Source organism: Balaenoptera acutorostrata, chromosome 13, assembly GCF_949987535.1.
Source record: "Balaenoptera acutorostrata chromosome 13, mBalAcu1.1, whole genome shotgun sequence".
NCBI lineage: Eukaryota > Metazoa > Chordata > Mammalia > Artiodactyla > Balaenopteridae > Balaenoptera > Balaenoptera acutorostrata.
The window spans coordinates 5,959,705-5,972,199 of NC_080076.1; positions in this window are offsets into that span (position 1 = coordinate 5,959,705).

Genomic DNA, 12,495 nt, shown 5'->3' on the forward strand with positions numbered 1-12,495 from the left:
TTGTAAATATAGCACGAATAAATATCTTGTTGATCAACACTTAGCTCCCCTCACAGGTTATATGAGTACCATGCCTCTAAGCATCTTTTTGAGATTTTAGGTAATATAAGGTATACCTTTTTAAAACACAAGAGTATATTTCTTGCAATATGTACTGAAACCACTCCCCTTAATGTCACATCCAATAGCTAAAGTATGGAAGTAGTAACACATGAAGACAAAGTCCATAGAAAGGTTTATCCATTTTGATTTAATAGAAAGTAAAGTACAGGAAACAAGGGACAAATTCCTTCAAAGAACAATTTACCTTTGTTTCATTCTTTCTTTTTTCATTTGACTGAACTAATTGCTTTAACTCTGGGCGTTATACTTTAGAGGCCCTGTCAATATCAAAATAACAAAATACAAGTCACTAACTTTCTTTTAAGTTTATTGGAGGGACAACTTTTGTTCACACACATTGATGTAACAATGAAAATAGCCTTTTGTTTGCTACTTTTTTTGTGGCAAGTTCACATAGCATTTACCAATAGAGTGACTTTACTTGTGGAGCAGTTTCTTTGGCAATGAAACCAATGTAATTAAATACTCCTCCAAGGAATTCTGTCAGTCTTTATTACTAAGTAATTAGCCTACAATGTAATATTAAATATTTTAAAAATAGGCCACATTATTTCATGTTTAGGACTTAAGCTAAAAATAATAATACACAGAAGGAAATGTATGAAGAAAACAGTCACAGTTCTAAATTAAATTCTGTTATGAGGTTTTATTTTTTTAAGCAAAGAGTAAATTTTACATTTATTGCAAAAGAAAATAGGTATTGTTCTTTAAGAATAGTATATAACTTCTGTGAGTGCCATTTATAAAATCTAATAAACTCCTCTGTAGTACCTGTAAATCAGCATAAACTTGACATTACTCCAAAAGATTGATATGATTTTCCATAACTTGAAGAATATTTAGATCAATCCCTGGGCATTATTTGTTGTAATTTGTGCACTTTCTGTAGATATGTGGTATTCAAATCAGTAATCAACTTGAAAAAAATTCACCTTTCTGGAATGAAGGAATATGAATTGTCTATTTATTTACCAGTAAAACATTTATCCAGCATACTACTTCAAAAGGAAAATCATCTTAATTCATTTTTGTCTTTTAATTATAAGTAGTTATTTATAATATGTATGGTGTTATCAATCATTTTGTAATATGAAGCTGAAGCTGATATTTACTGTCAGCTCAGAAAATTTCTAAATTTCTAAATCTAATATTGATGTCCTTCAATGGGTTTTAACTTCGGTTTGGGCTTTGTGTGATGTCAAAGAACAAGGAAGATTTCTTTAACTGAACATGCAAACAAAGTCTTATTCACAGTCTAAACAAAAAGTAATAATTTTATTATAAGCAGATAATTTATTTGGCCCCATTACATCATATTAGCAACTTGTGTTACTAATACTTTTCACACTCAGTCCTTCAAATGGCCCCATTTCCCCTCTTCCCTTTCCTCTAAATCAGGGGGAATATGGAAAAACTACCAGCCATCTGAGGACCAAGGTGGAGCAACTGACTCTATGCCCAAAGAAAGGGCACAGCTAGAAGTGGGACAGGAGCACAGGTTTGGAGGCCAGTTCATGCAGGCACAAGGGGGAGGTGAGGTGCAGGGTGCAAGGAGATGGAAAAATCCAGCCAAGTTCAACTAGGACTCGCTTTGGTTGTTTGCTAGCCAGTGTGTGTCAGTGGACAGACCCAAGATAAAGGAACTACTCAGAACCTAACTAACCAACTGTACAGACTTTGGACAGAAATGGATTAATGACGTCTACTCTTGACACCTGTAAAAGAACCCGATTATCCTTCCACCCGGATAATGATTGGTTTGGTAGCCAGGCCATCACAGCATCCCTCAAAAATGCTTCTGTGGTGTGTGTAGGGATGGTTTATACTTTTGTAAAGAGGAAGTGGACGTGAGCTTGACTTGGGAGATAGAGTCTTATCCGAGGATGTGTTTGTCAGAGCCAGTAACGTTCAGATTTCTGCTAATGATTGAGAGGCTTCACTAAGAAGCTTGCAGAAAGGTAGAAGTGAGGTTTCCTATTCCCCAGTGAGATTGCTGGCAATTGGGCGTCTGCCCACAGTGACCTTCTTCACCATCAATCCATAAGAACAATGATGTCACAAAAGCACCAAAAGCACTTCCCTGGATCAGAATCAATGCACAACCTCGGCCTCTAACTTCTATAAATCTACCCCTTACCAGCAGATCCCAGAAATATAAATGTGGGAATCAGAGAGTTCTGGAAAACCCACCTATAACATAGGAGTGATTTATAAGAAATAAAATCAGCCTTCCCAGAGTCTCAGTGATACATTTTCCCATCACTATAGTTTATGATCTCTGCAGCTTTGGGTTTATTAGAGATGAGTTTCTCCCTTGGTAAAGCTGAGAATCTGCAGACCTCCTCATGCCCCCCACATTTCGGAGCAGGACAGGTCTCTCTAACCAACTTGCAGTGGTTAAGTCCCAGCTCTACTGGTTACTTGCTATCTGCCTTTAGTTAATTAATTTGTGTCTCAACTCAGCTTTAAAATGGATATCAGGTTACTTTCCTAATTATTATTTTATGAGGATTAAATTAGATAATATTCTCAAGCCTTAGAAAAGCACTTGACATTTAGTAAGACCTTAAAAAAACCCAGTATGTATTATCCTGCCAATACTGTGTCCCTTTTCAGTTAAGAAAGAATGGCAATGGCTTACATAGCTCTTGTCTGGGGGACAGAAGATGCTCTGTAGGATGGAAATGGGCAGCTGATACTCTTACTTTCAATCCCCTGATGCCAGAAAGATGCCAGCTCCAGCACCTAGGAAATATTCTGGAAATGTCAACTCTGCAAGATTTCTGTGTTGTTACCCACATTAGTCCAGTACTAAGCTCATCACAAGGCTTTTCTTGAACTTCAGTCATCTGGGGAGAAAAAGCCACCCATCTTCTACTACTTCTCATCCCCCCCCTCCAAAAAAACCTCTTAGTAATGGAGAAACTGTAATTAAATTTTAGAATTTCATATGACTATTTTTGCTAGTTACTATATTCATTAATCAAACTAAATGTGAGGGGGAAGAGAGGAAATCAGGGATAAATGTTTGAACCAAAGATGAATGGGAGGTGATGTAGCTGATGACAGGAAATTCAATCCAGGCGTTATTAGGGGTGATGCAGGACCGGTAATCTAGAAGCGGCAAAGACAAAGAGTCCTAGTGGTAGAAAAGCTGTTTCAGAAAATAATAATAATAAATTAAAAAAACTTCTACCTAAGATTATTGATGGAGAAACTGTATTCTCAAGAGAAATACAGATTTTGGTTAAAATAAGAAAGTGAAGGGAATGTTCATATAAATGGAATCACACACTATGTGGTCCTTTGGGACTGGCTTCTTTCACTCAGCATAATATTTTCAAAGTTCTTCTATGTTGTATGCATCAGTACTTTCATTTATCTATTCCTCAGTTGATGGACATTGGGCTGTTTCTACTTACTGGCTATTAGGAGTAAACCTACTATGAATACTTGTGTACGGGTTGTTGTATGGGCATATATTTTTGTTTTGTCTTGAGTATGCACCCAGAAGTGAACTTGCTAAGTCATAATGGTAACTCCATGATCATCATTTTAAGGAACTTCTATTTTCCAAAGTTGCTGTACCATTTTGTATTCCCACTAGCAATGTACGGGAGGATCCAATTTCTCAAAATCTTCAACACTTTTTATTATCTGTCTTTCTGGGTCTTCAAATCTGCCCTGGTCTCAGTTGCAGTTTGTTGCCCCCTGATGGCATTTGAAGGCTCCAAGTCAAATATGGATAGCAGAGATTACAGGTCTCGTCATTGTCTGGGACTTCAGGACAGTAGCAGTGATCCCAAGAATCTTCTTAGATGGTAGCAATTTGCCTGACTGAGGGAGTTGCGCTGGGAGAGTAAACGGGACTTAAGAATCATGGCTGGCCAGAGGACACGAGCAAAGGCGAATCCTGTTTGATCCAAACTGGCATTTTTTCTACTTATATATTTTTGTTTTCCTCCACTAGAAAGTAATCTCTATGAAGACAAAGATTTTGTCTATTTTGTTCACTGCTGACTCCTGCTTCTAGATTAGTCTCTAGCCCCTAGTAGGTAGTCAATAAAATACTTAGTGAGTGAATGAAGGGTTGATCTTTTCTATAGCAACACACAATTCTAGAGGAAAGGAATAATACTGTGGGAAATTTTTGGAGGAAAAGAAGTAATATCTGAGAATTTTAATTCTAAGCCAAAAATCTATATTTACATATATGAATCAAAAACTATAAGCATGTCTTAGGTGAAACAAAGGAAAAGTTAAAAAAAGTCTACTAAACATTCTAAATAGGGTCAATAATAAAGAAATAAACAATAATAATTCAGAAATGCAGAAGGTATGGAACAAAACTGGTGAGAATTATTGAATTTATTTACATAGATAATAATAACTAAATAATTTCAGAAATCATTGCCACACGATATAATATAAAGGCCACAAACTGAAAAGGTTAAACTACTACCAGTAAACTCGCGATAGGAAGAGAAATCAGCATGTTAATTTTTGTTCATAGCATTTAATATGGTGCACAGTAAATATAGTAAAAACTATGCATAATTAAAAAATAAAAGCACATGATCGAACTTTCATAAATACGTTTCTGATTGTTTTCTAAAATTTAGAGAAATAAGATCTAATAATTTTTAAGATGATGATGAAACATATGGGTGAAATTCAGCAACTCTTTCAATTATACCCTAATTTCTTTTTTAAATTAGCTTTATGAAATTATTTAATTTGAATCAAAATGCATTTAATTAAGGTGACCTTTATTAATTTATGTGTGGTGACACTGTTGGCTGCCTGTATCAATTTAATCCATCAGTTTATCTAATGACCATCAGTATAGTTGGCTACCATTACTCAATCCTGCAATGTGTCCTTCCTTTTATCTTTATATAAGCATGAAGTCATATTTGGAAAGGCGTAACCTAAATGTTCGGAGTAGGGAGACTTGTATTTTTTCTCTTTCTGCTTTTTACTTTTTGGTATTTCCTGAAATTTTTTACAATGAACATGGATCATTTGTATAGTAAATGTGAAAGACTTTCTTTCTTTAAAAATTAAAAAGAAAAAGGTAGACAAATAAAGGAGTGTAATATTGGAAAGAAACATCAGCCAAAAATATAAATGCTTTTACAATATGAGGAGAGATTACTTAACACAAGCAGGTTAAACTCAAGTACACTGCTTAACAGTCGTGTCTGTAAATACCACACTGATGATTTGCCCAGGTTCATCTCGGGCACTCTGTCTGATCTACACCTCCTGAATAATACTCTGGCAAGATCATTATTTTATCATCAGTCTTTCAGGACTGATCATTTTAATGTTTGGATGGTCCAGCTCTTAATCACATACTTCTTTTTTTTTTTTTTTTTTTTTTTTAGTACTTTGAATGCTAGAATCGTTTTTCTGAATGTCGAAATATCTACTTATATTTTTACTTGTGAAATATTAATGAAAATATAAGCTGGGTATGTTGGAGTCTGAGTGAATACTGTTTCTCTGCTGCATGTCTGCGCGTTGACACATAATTGGCAAGAAACCAACCAAAGCTAGTTCCAGGTGATGCCTGGCTGGCCCTTTCCTACCTGTGCCTCTGTGGATGGACCCGAGGACGTGTGCTCATCTCACGGTGCCAGCTGTGCTCTTTTTGGCATAGATTCAGCTTCTCCTTGGTGCTCAGAGGGTTGGGTAAAATTTCTTCACACATCTTTTGGTTCCAATCCATCTGCTATGTGATTCTAAGCTCCACTTAAAACCACAGATCTATAATTATCTCCAAACTCATCAAGTTGTACACAGTAAATATGCACAGCTTTTGTATGTCAATCACACCTCAATAAAGAGATTCAAACATCATGCAAAAAAAAAAACAAAAAACCATCATGCAGGCCCCTTTACTAGATAGTAGGGAATTCAAACACCATCTGAAATCCCCGGTTATCAGGATCCCCTGGGATTCATTGTCACCACTCTCATTCTTGATCTCCTCAATTCCTCATAGATTCTGACATTGTTCACTCCGCCTTAATCCGTCCCTGTTTTCACGTAGTAACCCAGACAGAGCTGGTTGGCTTTGTTTGTGTCCTGGTATGACTTATTGATCAAACGCACAAGCACTCTTTGCAAGAGAATCTCTTAATCCCCACAGACAGCAGATTTTAAATTCATATTAATAAATAGAAATATTTTCCCAATGGCAAGTTAACCCATAGAAAAAAGAAACTTAAGTTCCTCACAAGAACTAATTACCAATTATTTTGACTCCCCAATTATTACTATTAATTTTTAAAATCACTTTTATAAACACACGAGTAACGTCCAGGACTGAGATCTCATAAGATTTCTTTGGATTCAATCCTATTTCAAAAGTTCAAGATTAACAGCTAGTTTTGGTGGTTTTGTCATATCAGTTGTTAGTAGTAAACGGACTTTTGTTTCCACTTCCACCACACACAAACTTACACGTTTGTACTGTCACTACTATTACTGCTACACATATATACACACATACTTCATATGTAATTAAGTCCTCTGAAAAAAGACAGCTGTTCTAATTAACATAGAGCACTGTATTTCATATGTATACACATTAAAATATTAATTATTATAAGCTTAGTTTAAAAGAATGGTTTGGTACTGTAAAGAGATACACCTACAATTAAAGAAAAATGACATTCCACCAAAAATAATGCTGACTTGGTTTACTGTCAAGAAGTCAAAAATGACTCAATTGCACAGGGAAGTGACATTATGTTGTTCATATATCAGCATTATTTATCAATATTTCTAATTCATGTCTTCAAATTATAATGATTACAGAGACACACTCTTTCTCTTTAAAAAATATTTTCCAGGTCCCTGATAACATGTTTATTTGGTGTCACACTTGAAATGAACATTTTATAATTGAATATTCTGAACAGAAAAATGTCAACAATTCTAGTTGTAATTGGCAGATGAGTCATGTAGTGGATTCATTAGAACTGAATGAAACTTAAGAATTTGAGACATTTACTAATATAATTAACAAAATTCTTTACATTAGATGATCTTGTAAAAATATGAAAATATAAAACAGTATCAAAATATTATAGAAATAAATAATTTGAGAGCAAATTAGTTTTGATGTTTTCCTAAAATCACATTTTCTTTCCTTTCCATTGTAAGTTACTAACCCAAGGTGAACTTTACACCGAGGATATAGGACTCATCAGAAGGGCAGTCAGTAATGTGCTTCTGTAGTTGATTAGTAGTTGGTTTTGGGGCTTGTTTTCCTGCCCCAGGAGAATCAGTTCTGTGGTTGTCATTTTAGGATATAATCGCTCTCCTTGTAAGCAATGCTCACTGACTGTATTAATAAGGTGTGCTATTGATAGATATGCAATGGACCTACAATGGCTGTCACTTTCCATTGCAACCTCAAATCCCAGTACTTCATTAGTGCTATTATTTCCCAGCTATTGATTTAGTCTCAGATAACTCTGGTTTTGGCAGAACCACTACATATTACTTTGATTTTGAGTACTACTAGATGTTCGATATTACTGAGTACATGTAACACAGAACCCATCTGTAAGAGCCATGCTGGATTTGGGCAAAAGTGGAAAATTCCAAAATGCTTGCATTACTTAAAAGGTGATGGATCGTTGTTGAAGTTTTGAGTGTGATATCTCCAGTTAACTGAATCATGGAGCAATGAATTCTAATCCTGCAGAGGACTTTTCATGAGTGCCTGCTACATTCCAGCCTCTCTCCTTATGTCAACTCAACTGGACCTCCCAACAATCCTATGAGCTTGGAATTTCTAGATGGTTTAATGCTCGAAGAAACTTGCCTTAAAGCAGAGATCATGGGTGGTGGAGCTGGATTTGAAGTCCAGTCTGCTTCCCAAGTCTCTGATTCAATCCTACCCCTCTTCCCCCGCCAACCTTCTATTGATAATTATCACTATCACCATCATCATCAAAACCACTACTTGAGTATACATTATATTTCAGCTTTCTGCATATAATGTTTTGCATATACTGTCTATTTCAACAATCACACAAGGCTGTATATACGCCAGCTGTTTCAATCTTCTGCACAATTCCAGAGGGAAATTTTCACTCAAAAAATAACGCTACGTCTTAGGTGGTGCCAGATTTTACCTTCTGGAAACCCAGCCCCAGTGATCTGCAGGAAGGTGCCTGTCTTCATTTTGCAGAGAGGCCAACAGAGATGCAGAAAGTTTAATTAATTGCTTGTTTCACACACCTAGTAAATGGTGACCCTGAATTTTAAGGGCTGGATTCTTAACTTGAATGCCACTTGTAGACAACTGTTCTGTATTCATTTCCCTTTACTGCTGTAACAAATTACTATAAATATAGTGGCTTAAAAATTTATTATCTTATGTTTCTGGAGGTCAGAAGTCTAAAATGGGAGAGCTGGGCTGCATTACTTCTGGAGTCTTTAGGGGAGAATCTGTTTCCTTGCCTTTTCCACCTCCTAGATGTCTAATGGCCCCACGTCACTCTAACCTCTGCCTCTGTGCTCACATCCTCCTCTTTGACTCCGATCCTCCCATTTCCCTCTTTCACTTATAAGGATCTTTGTGATCCACTGGGTCCACTCTGACCATCAGCTTAATCTCCCCATTTCAAGGCCAGCTGATTAGCAGCCTTAATTCCATCTGCAACTTTAATTCCTCTTTGCCATGGAACATACCATTTTCACATGTTCAGGTAGGAATCTTGATGGGGCCATTTTTCTGCATACCACAGATTCCTAGTTACATTGAGATGTACTTGATTTCATGATTAATTCACAAATTAATGGAGCCAGACTGGATGGGGTTGAATTCTAGCTCTACCATTTACTAGTTGTGCATCCCTAAACATATTAGTGAACCTTTCCGTTCCTCAGTTCTCTCTTTTGTAAAATAGAGATAACACCCCCATCTTCCTCTCAGATTGATGAGGAATACAGTGATTGAGTATTCGTAAAACATTTTAAATATTATCTGGTACTTAGTAAGTGCCATATAATTCTTAGTTAAAAAAATAATTCCTCTATTGATGAGTTGTAAATGCAAGGCATCAATATTACTTAAGCCACATAAATATTTGATTGTATTGATCTGAGACAGATACATATAATTATAAGCTTTAGGTAATGATTAAACTATGTACAACTTTTCAATTCCCGATTTAAATCTAACAATAAAAAAACAATGCCTACCTGCAAGTAGGAACTATGGTGATTCAATTTAGGAAGATATACAGGTTGCCAGGAAGACCAGGAGGAGTGGGAGACCTAATAAGGTTTTCTGCCTGAGGCAAGGCTTCTGTCCTAGAAACCAGGAACCATGCCCCTGAGAGCAGAAAGCAGCTCTAGGAGATGATTCATTTGACTGCCTATCCCATAATAATAAGCAAGCAAAGCTTCCATCCTCCCAGAAACCAGACCAGCTTCCCTCTTCACACAGAAGGGGATATTGTTGGGGGCAGGGCAGTGTGTGTGGGAGTCCCATGTCACCTTCCTCACTGGCACCAAATACACACACACACACACACACACACACACACACACACACACACTTACTCCCCACAGGTCTCTATGCATGGTGGAAGGAGGAAAGCAGGAAACCTGGGGGAATCAGAATTGCTGGGGAGACTATATACTTCTCCAAATTCTCAGAAATTGAATTAGGAAGACCACCTCTCCTGCAGGAGAATGATCCCTTGATGACTCTCTTCCACCCGTAGTGGAATTGGACATCTGACCCCCTTATTTCCCTCCTTTAGATGTTCCAGAGACTCGCTCTGTAAGCTCTGTGGTGTATCCAAATTAGCGAGTAGACTTAAAATCATATAGCTTCCTGCTCCCTACCTCAAACCCACTTTCTAGACATCTGCTGAGAACTGCAGCGATAGAAAGGATCATTCAATAATTTGTTTTCTTAAATAGAAGCGTGATGGAGAGGAAGACACATTGGAGGTGGAATAAGCCTGGGTTGTGAACCCAACTGTCACATTCTAACAAGGTGTCCTTGGGTAGGATACTTGATTCAAAACCTTGAGTCTGAATTTCCTATGTGTCTAGAGGAGAAAACAATACCCAGCAAGTAGATTTATTATGGATTTACAGCTCATCTATATAAAATGCCTATAACAGGGTCAGGGGTGTAAACACACAAAATACGTTATCTACTATTAAGAGTGGAAAAGAAATCCTTGAGTGAAAGTAGTCATTGGCCAATCTTTAACAATGATAACTGGCCCAGTGTGTGTGATATGTGTAATTCCACACACACACATATATATATATATATAAAATTAGATATATGTTATCAGTCTAATGAATATGATAATAGTTTCTAGTAGGTGGGTTCTGGATATTCTTTTAAATAATGCACAATATACACAAGAAGACCAAGGTACTTTATCTTGGTTTTTATGATTCCACAACATTCTGTATATGTAGTGAACCCTAAATGTGTTATGCAAGATTTTATCTGTATATGAATTTTCTAGGAAAGCATCTATAGCATTTATTAAATTATCAGTGATAACTTTTACATGCTGACCAACTTCTAAGACTCCTAACACTGGCCTAGATCCTTTTATATAGCAAATAGACATTTTAGAAATAGGTAGAGAAGAACATTCAAAGACAAATTTGGTCTTGAGTCAAAGTCAGCCTTAGAATAAAATTGCAGAATGACATTATATTAGAGTTAAAAGGAACCACTGAAGAAGCAAATCCAGAGAAGTAAAAGGACTGATCTAAGTGGACAGCTAGTGATCAGCATAGCTAACGTCGGAATCCAGGTTGTCACAATCCTGGTCCCAAAGTTTTCTACTTCTTTTTGGTGTATATCTCCAAAGAAGGACCCAGATACCTGTGAAAAATGACTATGGTCTCAGAAAAAAGTGTGAATACATTCTTTTAACAGTACCTATAAAAACAGCTGCTATCATGCAGCAAGCATAAGGAAGATTGTGGACGTCTAGCAAATTAACACTTGACAATTCAAAGTGCCAACCAGTGCTAATTTCATTTACCGTAGTACTGTAAATGGTGTAGGTATTTGGCAGGCTAGGACTTAATACCATCTGGCCTGAGAAATTTATGATTCATTTACACAGCTAGACTTTTTTAAACTTTTATTTTGTTTTTGGTTAGAGAACGCACTTGACTGCTGGTTTGAAGGGCAGTGACGTGAGGCTTTTCAAATTGAATCATCACACTTCTATATAGGGCAACTGGAGTTTTTTTTCTGGGAGTATATGTGACTATCATAATTTTTGGTGAGCACTAATACTTGCAACAGGGATAAACTATGAAAATATTCAATATTAATCTGTTGTCTTCTGGTTTTCCTTTTCTCTATCATGTTTTCATTCAACCCTCCACTCTGGCTAAATCATGAAACTTATTGTCACAGGGAATGAGAGGAACATTCCATCTGGGCCAGAGATGCTGTTTATGAACCCTGAGTATCAATTCTGACTCGTGTTTAAATAAGAGAAGAGTTTCTCTTTGGGCTGAGAGAAATTTCTCAACAATCATGTTTTCCCTTTAGTGGTAGATATGGAGGTTTGGATAACAGAGTGCAAGTGTAGGTCCCGTTAGTCTTGAAAATTTAGGATGAAAAACGTAGGAAGTGGAAAGTCACTTCTTGCAATTTTAGACTGTTTTAGACTAAAATGAGTGGACCTAAGGAATTAAAAGGGGTGAAACTAAGGAGCCCATCCATGAGATCACATAAGCTCTTACCCTTCCTCTTATAGACCCAGACACCATATTGGAAGGGAGCACAATGCATTCGAGGTGGCTGAAGGCCTGGACCTGGACATGTATGGAATGTAAATTAAACACCTAAAGAAACTTATATATACATTTAAATACTTCAAATTATTGACTAGGAACAAGATTACTGGGTTAGACTAACTACACATAGACAAAGGTAGGTATAGATAGATAGTATATAGATTTGCCCCTCACCCTAGGGAGACAGAAAGATAATTAGGATGATTAAATTGTAGAAAGAAAAATAAAGCTCATTGTTTTTATACAACTAAGAATAGCTCAAGTAAATATTCAAAACTACAAAATAGCTATCCTTTATTGAGGAATTATTGGGAAGGATGGTTTGTACTAGGTATCTTGTATACATTATTTCACTTGATATCCACAATTACTCAATGAGATTAATATTATCATGTGTTAAAGCTGGCTTCAAATACCTATAAAAAATGCCAAGATCTATTACGTAGAATGTGCCCTTGGTAAAAAAAAATGTGACATTTATTTGCCTTTAGTGACCTTCCCCTTGTGACATCACTAGTCATTGACTTTGAACTCATTCAGACAGGCGAG